Source organism: Bidens hawaiensis, unplaced genomic scaffold (assembly GCF_021521415.1).
Source record: "Bidens hawaiensis isolate Kalapana, Puna unplaced genomic scaffold, B.hawaiensis_p1.1 tig00011910_1, whole genome shotgun sequence".
In the NCBI taxonomy this organism is placed as follows: Eukaryota; Viridiplantae; Streptophyta; class Magnoliopsida; order Asterales; family Asteraceae; genus Bidens; species Bidens hawaiensis.
The window spans coordinates 652,597-663,281 of NW_027491956.1; positions in this window are offsets into that span (position 1 = coordinate 652,597).

A 10,685-nucleotide genomic window follows, 5' to 3' on the forward strand; every position below is an offset into this window, starting at 1 on the left:
TGGTGCGGGAGGTGAGCCTAAACAATCGCACGGTTCATCTTCTGGTGCTGGTACAAGTAGCGGTGAAAACTCGGGTAAATAGATTATTATATATCAGGATCCAACTGCTGCTAAGCCTATTGAAATGATTGCAGCTAACACTGTGATATTTGTGGATGGATCGGGGATGGTTAGGAGTGTGGTGAACAGAGATGAGATAGAGGTTGGTGAGTTTGTGGATAGGTCTCTGACACGGGAGTAGATTTCTATATTGCTTGGGATGAATGACGATCAGTTGACTGCTTTAGAGACTGAGCCTGATGTCGAGGTGGTGAATGAGGAAGGTATATCGGATGATCCGTCAATTCAGATGAATAAGGACTTTATTTATGAAGATGAGGATGTTGATATGGAAGATGTAACTGCCGAGGAGTATCCGGACTTGTTTTAACACACTAATGTTGATCAAGGTGCTCTGGTATTTGATGAACAGACAGTTAAAGTGGCAGAAGATGAATTGGAAAAGGTGTTGAAGTGTAAGCGGACAGTTCAGTCACTTTAAGTCATAACTGATGATGATATTGCAAGATGGTTCAAACGTCAGAAAGTGGGTAAAATCATCAGTGCGTATCGATATGTTGATCAAGAACGTAAGGACGCTGCTGCTGCATGGGTTAAAGAAAACCAAGTAACCTCCTTCAAGACTGATTCCAAGGTACATGGTGATATTGCTTCATGGCTCTATGATTCTGAGCTTAAGGTATGTATAGTTAAGTGGGAGAAGGGGGTCCAGTACTACGAGACGATAATAGATGTTCCTACTTTGCCGCGGTGGGATGTTCATACCCTCGCGAAACGTCCATTTATCAATCGTGGGGGTTACCGAACAGCTGAGTGGTTTCACCAACACTTACTGTTCAAGGTCAATCATGGCTTCAAGTTCTTCAAGCCTCAGGTCCCTAGTCGTAAAAGTATTGACGAGATTGATCCTAGGACTGGCTGGAGGAAACTTGTCCTAAAGGTGAAGCCGCCAAAGACGATGAAGCAGGTTCCTGTGAAGACGATGCCTCAAAATATGTATCTATCGTTCAACCGCTGGTACTATGACAATCGTACTGGAGAGGCCGTCATTGTTCTTGGTAGAGGATTGAAGACTGAGCTCATCAAGATAATCGACCCGATGTGGTTGGTTAATTTATTAGAGACAGAAAATGACGTGCTCCACAGGAAGCAGATTTTGTTCGAGCGCCATGAAGACTACGACCTGGCTATGCAATTCCAACGAGTTGTTCGTGTATGTCATGAGCATGGAATTCATAGTTGCATAGACTGGCAGTCCAAGCGCTTCAAGTAATTTAAAGACGAAGAGCTCAAGACGAGGGGGTGTCTGTTAGTGCACGGTTTTTCGTCTTGAGTCTTTGTAATTAACGTTAATGTTTTCGTTTTATATTTAATGTAATAATTAGTTTAATTATTGTCTAGTTCGTTAAATGTAAAGTCTAGTTCGCTAGGGGATGTTAGCGAACTAAGACTTAAACTTATTCCCTCCTGATTCGTTAGGGGATGTTAACGAATCAGGGGGTGTTTCGTTATTTAAGTGTATGTAACGAAGTGAGCTCTAGTTCGTTAGGGGATGTTAACGAACTAGGTTCGTCTTCTATTTATACGTGAACACTGTTCAAGCTTAATTTAAGTTTTGAGAGTTTAATTAACGAAACCCTGTCGAAATCCTCTCTCGATCTTCATCCTAAGATTATAACATCACTATTATATACATACTGATAATATATACACACATATAACACTGAGTCAAAGTTAATTATGAGCGAGATCTATAGTTAATGTATTAATCGGTTAACACAGAACCGAGATCTGTTAATTGTTATTAGATTGATAACTATCCGGGTTCCAACACCGAAACCCGATTCTTTTTACTAAAGCAAACCCGAAACCCGACCCTAATAACTATTCGGGTTAATCGGGTTGACCCGAATAACCCGATTAATACTTATTGACCAGACTTAACTTATGGCCATAAAAGTCAGAGAAGACACTCAAATGATTAACACCCAATCAATGATTTTATCAAATGTTTATTTCCCATTTATCTAAAATTCTAGTTTTTAATATATGTTACCATTCATATTAGTAGTTTTCATTGTGTTAAAGATATGTTTTTTTTAAAGTGAAGTTTTGCATTTTGCTATGGAAGATCAAATATTTCGTGATCAAATACTTCGTATAATTCATGTTGTGCGAGCTCGACAATTGCAGGCAGTTGGCCTAATTTGCTTATTGCTAGCTTTCATTATACGACATAGATTGTCTACCAAAAAACATGCCAATATACCTACTAGAGATGTAATTTTACAACGAAGATATGTACGAGAAGAGATGTTACATGACCTTTCAAACAGCGGTAAATGTCGTGAACTTATTCCTATGAGTGAGAGAGCTTATATGAAATTGTGTAATATCTTAAAGCATGATGGTGGTCTTCGACCTACTCAACGAATGTCCGTTGAAGAGCAAGTTGCAAGATTTTGCATATTGTAGGTAATGACATGAGAAATAGGTTAGCCTCTTGGATATACCGTCGTTCTAGATCAACAACCAGCCGGTGCTTCCATAGAGTTCTACGAGCGATTATATCGTTAGAAAGTCATTATATTCAACAACCTAAAGGTGATATTGTCCCGAAAGAAATTAAAGAGAAAAAGAGATTTTATCCTTTTTTCAAGGATTGCATAGGGGCAATTGACGGATCACATGTTCGTGTCAAAGTACCAAACAAAGATGCCGCCAGATATCGAGGTCGTAAAGGATACCCAACAATAAATGTATTGGAAGCTTGCACATTTGACTTAAAGTTTACATTCTTTTTAACCGGTTGGGAGGGGACTGCATCAGACTCGAGAATAATAAAGAATGCACTTAGTAGAGATGATAAACTAATAATTCCTAAGGGTAACTTCTCAAAACCAAATTTACTCCATTGTTATAATATTTTAGAGTAATACTAATCACAATTTAAATATAGGTAAATATTGCTTAGTAGATGTGGGTTTGCCTCATACAAGCTCACTAATGACACCATATAGAGGCGTTAGGTATCACTTGAAAGAGTACTTACACGCATATCGGCTCCGGGTTACCCGTTTCGTGTGTACCAGCATCCAATTACCGGTTTCATGTGTACCGGGTCTTGGTAACATGTTTCATTCGTACAGGCGCTCGGTTACGCGTTTCGCTCGTCCTGGACTCGGTTTCGCGTCTATGCCATATGATTTAGCACAGAAGTACAGGATTACTATAATATTTGTTGTGTTATAGGGTCACAGGCCCATATGATTTGGCAAAAATGTATGTATGGTATGTTAGTGGTGTTTAGTTGAGACAAACTAGCAATTGTCTTTTGCACTGGAATATGTTGTTTGGCATACGTGGATTTGGTATATGTATGAATACTAGGTTTGCTGGTGCTATTTAGAATTCTCTTGAAAGCTTGAGTTTGTACTTAATTTGATCCACGCTCATCATTTATGTTGCAATAATAGTATTTTTGTCCTATTTCCCGTCTATATGTATCACAGTTAGTTTCAAGACATTTGTTTTTTTAATGGGATTTTGTTACTTTAAAAATAGGAATAAGATAATCAGATAACAAGTTGCTAAACCTGTCTCAGTAATCACCTTTTCCTACTGATAATCCTTAACGAGAAGAGCCAACAAATGATATTCCATGTATTTTCTATTTTAATTTCACTTAAAGGGTATAAAAGTAAAATTGTAACTTTCTTTTCTTTCCCCCCCCCCCCCACCCAACTCGGGAACACATAAAACATTTAAATTCATTTGATTTCCTTTCCTTTCCACTAAAATCAGGAACACAAAATAATGCTTTTAATTTCATTTCTTTTCTCTCCTATTTTCTTTTCCTTCCCCTCCCCTCGTTAAATGAGACTCGGGAACACAGCGTAAAAGTAAGGCCGGTAAGGCGGCAACTTTTAACAAGATGTGAACAGAATATGAATTGGGTTGATAAGAATCTCATATAAAAACTATAGTAGGTTTTAACTTTTAAACATGTTGATACTGAAGCGCGAAGCTTCTAAGGGATGTTGGGGTCGCCCATCTCGACTTTCAAACCCCTATATCCTGAGTTAAGCTTTGCCGTTGTTGATACGAAAGCTTGCACAACTCTGTTTTTTGGCTGAGTTAGGATACACCTTTATAACCTAATATTTAAGCTGATGTGTAGTATTGTTTAAAACTTAAATATAAAATTAGTCAAACCTATTAGACATTGAAATCTATCTATAACATATATAAACAAAAACATAAAAATCCTACGTGTCGCGATGTGGTCGCTCCCCTTTTTTATGGAGTCACCAGATTTGCTTGCTTGATATTTAAATGGAGGCTTCTCATGCATTTGACCCGAATTCATGGGTATGAGTTTCGTGTTATAACATCTCATTAAATAAAAAATTATTCTCACCAAATTATTGATGTAAAAATCCTATAAAATAGGATATACTAAAAATTAATATCATATTTATTATAAAAAAGATATATATTATTTAAATTAAAAAACCAATTTTATAGTAAAAATATAAACGGGTCTTGGGTCTCATCAAACTTATATAGCTTTTAAACCGGGTTATAACATCTCATTTATTTGTGAAACACTTTATCATCAAATCATAAGTATATTATTCACTTCCATATAATAAAAAAATTCAAAAAATAAATAAATATTAGAAAAAAATAATATAAAACAACCCCCGTAATACGGGGGATAAAAACTAGTTATATATTTTTTTTTAAACACGTTTAAGACTTTATCGCTTATTATTAAGTATTTGAAGTCGACATAATGCAACTTGTGATCGTGAAACAACTTAAAATTCTCTAATTCATTGCAATTTACAATCATGGTAATAACTAGTAAGATAATATCCCTCATAGAGCAATCCCAATCACACTATATATTGGGACTTTAGTGATCAGATTGGCAACACAAATTCCGACAAGCATTTCTCTAGAGGTACTTCGAACAATTTTTCATAGGAAAGGTTCTTATTTCGAGTCTCGTTCGTAACAAAATGTCGTATGCAAACTAGGATTTTACCACAGTATGATTTCTGCGGATGGATTCTGATACGATCCTATTATATTAATAAGTTTATTATTATACTAGTTTTAGAGCCTGTGTAACACATGTGATTATCCAAATTATAAAATTACATGTATAGAAAATAATTATAACGTATATAAAAAATGTATTGCATTTATGTTTGTATCTATACTATGTGTATATAAACTAATTTTATTTATATCACAAAATGAATTTTTTTAAATGAACTTAATATAGAAATGCACGTGCAAAAACGTACCCGAGAACGTTCCTTTTATTGAAACTTTCATTGTAAGTGTCATATATGTATAACTAAAAGAATTTAGGAAGAAGATTTATCATACAATAGTCACAAAATATTAATTATAACCACTCAGCCTAAATACCGAAGGAGCGTTACATTTATTAATATATTTATCAATTTACAACTCATAGAAGGAATTGAGAACATTAAATTATAACGACAAATGTTCTCCAAGAAGTATTTTTTCTAAGCTAAACCATGAAAATTTTTTTAATAAGTTTGACAACATAAAAATAACATGTTTACCCATTCAATTTTATGAATACTTAGCTTTATTTGAGCATAGTTTTACATGACATACTTCACATACAACGTTCTGATCACCATTGAATAAAAAAGTAATGCTAACACAAATGTTTCAAATTTGATACAAGTTAGAAGGATTGATAGGAATGGGTGACATGTCGTAAGTGTTCACTATTTATTCTTAAATGTTAATAGCAAGGGGAAAAATAGTCAATTTACTAAATCCCGAACATTTTGATTTTTTTCAAAAATGTCCTTGAAAATATATTTGAAACCAAAATCTTGTTTAAAATTATAAGTTTCATCAGTTTGACATTTTCAGGTCAACACTTTGAACATGTAACAATTTTAACGATAAATCTATTTACATTCTCAAATTTAAAAAATAATCAGATTTATCTTTTTGACCCATAACAAATTTTGGCTCAAATGTAGTTAACTTTTACCAAACAATCTATTTACCATTTTTTAACTGTAAAACCAAATTTAAGTTTCACAAAACCCAAAACAATCCTTATTAAAAAAACCAAGTTAAATATGATAAACATTGTTATATATGAAAGTGATAGGTATATATTTACTAAATTAACCGAAAAAATAAATTGATAGATTTAAAGCATATATTAATAATTTATAAGTTTACATGACAATTTATAATAATAATAATAACATACTAATAATAATAATAGATAAATAGATTGATTTTAAAAAAAATAGATCAACTTTTAAGCATAGATTTATGATTTAATAATTAAAAAAATTACTTTGTAAAATGAAATCATGTTCGAGTTATGTTTTTCTTTATAATCTACATCAATATACATAGTAAAGAGTTGGGTTCAAATAAGAAGTTTAATTTTCCTAAGAAGGCTATGATGGAGGGTATTTTAGTCTACTACCTTATATTGAAAAACCACTTAATTTAATTTCAAAACACAATTAATTAATCTTAAAAACCTACTTAAATTTTCACTCATCTCCTATAACCACCGCCACCCACCGCCACCACCTTGCCGGAAAAGTCTTCGGAAATTTCGCCGAAAAGTCACCGGTAAAACACAATGGAAAACACTATGAAAAAACACAATAGAAAAAACACTATGAAAATAAAAACACAATGAAAAAAACAAATGAAAAACATAATTAAATAACACAATGCAAAAAACACTATTAAAAAATAACACAATTGTATAACACAATTTTGGTAAAACGCAATTTGTAAAAAACCCATGAATTTTTTTTTATTTTTATATAGCAATATGGTACTCATATAAAAAATAAAAAAACACTCGTTATTAAGGTGAAATTGTTTAAAAAAATGTCGTATAAAAAGTTATGAACATTTTAAAATGATGGGAGAATTTGACATGTGCCTTACATGTGGTGAGAGAAAATCAACAAATGTGTTATCCCTATTATGCTCTTACCCTTGTTTTACACTTGATTTTCTCTCTAATTTAATCTCAACCATTCAAGTCTAAAATTAATGGACAAGATTATTTCTTATCCTTAATACAAAAACTAATCTTCTTTTTATAGCTCAACCCACATAGTAAAATATGTTAATGATAACATTTGAAATTATATATTCTTTTTAATCTTTAACAAACATGATTTTTTGTTAAATTTTTTATTTCACCAAGTACTTTGAAATATATAGTAAAATAATATTTTAATATTTATGTTTATAAAAATGTATAAATATAATATAAATAAAATGAAAAGGGAAAGTAAATATGAACATATATTGTGGTCAATAAAGATTTTAGTTTTGGAGAGAAAAAAGTTATGAGATTTAACCATAAACTGACATGTGTCACAATTATTTTATTTTATTAGAATAGGTATATTAATATTATTATTTAATTTTATCTTTTATTTAGTTTCCTTATTATAGTCAAATTATGTTTCCTTATTGTTTATCTTTTTCTATTTTTATGTCTTTGTTTTCTTATATATTGTAATCTCGTTTAAGAAAAAGAATAAGAAAAAATTGTTATTTTGGGTCTATTTTCTCTTCTTCTCTATTGTTCTTGGGAGATTGACGGTTGTCTCAAATAAACCGTATCAATTGGTGCTTTCATTGAGCCTTAGCTTAGATGGCTTTGAAAGAACTTTTATGGGAGCATCCATTGTTAACTCTTTTTACTGGATCTAATCTCGCTCTATGGATCTATCAAGCAGAACAATATTTTCTCTTTTACGCGATCTATGGCGGCGAACGGTTTCCCTATGTCATTAATGAACCATTCTGGTGGTTCAATGGTTGGCTTCAGAGTTCATACTTCCACACCTAGGATGATTTCGCTACAACAATGTTTACTCAATTCCATGCTAGGTCTGTCTATACAATTGTCAAGTCTGATCATGAAACCATTGTTAATGAGGAAGTTACTCAAGTGTTGGGGGATGTGACCTTAGGTGGACATGCAACAGGTAAATATAAGCAACATGTCACACCCCGACTTACGGCCTAGGCGTGTGACCAACAGTTGCTACCGGTGTTGTAAATGTATCAGAGTTCAGCGGAAGTCTTTAAAAATATATTTTGATATATTAATTTATTAATAAACTTTTATTTATAGTATAATATATATATTTTGAAACATTAGTTTATTTGTATATCTTAATGAAACATTTTGATTTATTAGAAAACTTCTCGGATAATAAATATCCGAGTGGTTGATTTATAAATCGTGTTTCGAACTTATAAAACTTGTTTAAATATTATTTTCAATATTTTATTCATTTGAAACTATGAGCCATCTCTACCTTGCGAACATCCACTTCATGAATGGCTCCAATTCTTGATACTGTATTTTCCTGAAATCTTAGAAAATAAGTCAGCGATATGCTGGTGAATACGCTAACGCTAAAAATATTTTCTTTACTTGATTACCCCTCGAGACATAACTTAGGTCCGGCCCATCTTGGCTTAGTGTGACATTCGTCAATTTCGGGTCTCGCCTTATATTCATTTTGTAATCATTTTTGTAACATGTCGATTTCTTTTGCGTTTTATTTTAAATAAGTTATACTTCGTAATGGTGGTCAAACTTTGCTATAGTTTATAAGCTTGGATTAAATAAACTTTAGGGGCTAAAGTGGATTTCTTTAAATTTATACAAGTTTTAAATCCTTTTTAACAAAATATCAAACATGAGGGGTCAAAGTTAAACATTTTAAAACTACCTATATAAGCAAAACACTCTAACCCTAATATTATTCATCCAGCAGCCTCCATCTTTTTCTCTCAACTTCCGGCGCCGTTTTCCGGCGACGACCGACGAGCTCCGGCCAACCCCACCTCCCCGTTCTTGATCTCCAGCCGCTCACCCTTTTTCCCTTGGCCCGTAACTCCGCCACCACCGACCCCCCTTTTTCCCCCTCTTGGTTTTTGTTTTTCCGATGACCGCCGTGCCACTCCGCCGTACCCTCCAACCTCTCTTTCTCTCTGTCGCACACGCACTCTCTCTTTATCTCTCACCGGTCTCTCTATCTCTCTAACTCTCTCTCTCTCTACCTCTCTCTCTCTCTCTCTCTCGTGGACTCTCTCTCTCTGTTTTCGTTTTCCGGCGCGCCTCCACCGACCGGAATCAACTCCGGCAACCCATGTTTATTATCTAAGTTATATTATTATTAGTATTATTATTATTAACAAGATAATTATTATTATCATTATTATTACTAACAAGATTATTAATATTATTATTAACAAGATAAAGATAGTAATTATTATTATCATTATTATTACTAACAAGATTATTATTATTATTATTATTATTATTATCATTATTATTATTAACAAGATTAATATTATTATTATTGTTATTATTATCTTTTAACAAAACAATTATTATTATCATTATTTTCATAAAAATAGATTATTTATTATTATGATTATTAAGGAATATTATTAAAATTTAGTATTGTTAACATTATCTACTTGTTTTGTTAAACCGAAACCCATGTCGGGCTTAGTTACCATTTAACGTCGTCGTCACTCGAGTTATATCCTTTTTCACTAATACTATTATTATTAAAATGTTATAAGTATTAGTTATTATTAATATGACACATATAATTATAATAATAATAATTATTATTATTAAAACTTATAAATCTATTAATAATGTTTTCAACAATAAAGTAATAATTATTATATTTATTATCACTACTACTATTATTAGTTTTAACAACAAATTCTCGATGAGAAGTATATTACCTATTATATTCACCATTATCTTATATATATATATATAAAACATGTTCTAAGGTTATTATTATCATTACTATACTTATTATTAATAATATTATTATAAGCTTTATTATCGGTTCATTTCTATACAACCAAGCTCTTGATTTAAAACCCGTCTCGTTTCTATTTAATATTGGTTTATTTATTTAAAAGCCCAATAAAATAATATTATTTTATTTTAAATTTCCAGTTAAGTACGAGTCCCTTATCGTTAACAAATTAACCGGTAACCTGACTAACAACCGAACCTTCACGTTCAATGTTTCAAATGTAATTTCAACTAAAGTTCAAGTTCATTAATATGTTTTATTTATTCGTTTTCTTTTAACTTTCAAGTCGGATTTGTTCTTTTCGTTTACAAGCTTTCTATATGTCGATCACTTATTAGTTTCTCAATTCGTCAATCGAGGTGAGTACTTTCATACCCCGTTTTCCATCTTTCGTTTTGGGGTGACATTTCATACTTATCAAACTAAATGCTTTATTTACTTGAATCTTAAACCCACAAACGTGATTGTATACTTTACTTAAATAATTGCTCGATTTGGTGTTCTATGCTTACATGCTTATATGCTTATGTGTATATCGTTTTTGGATGGTGGAACTATAAATCCTAGACCATTGTAACATCCTAATTTCGGTTTTATTAATAGAATAAATATCGTCTATTTTATAGTGGGTCGTTATCGGTTTAGAGAAATAGAATACGAGTTGGGCTAGTGTTGGGTTAAATGGATATGGATTATAGACTTGGATTA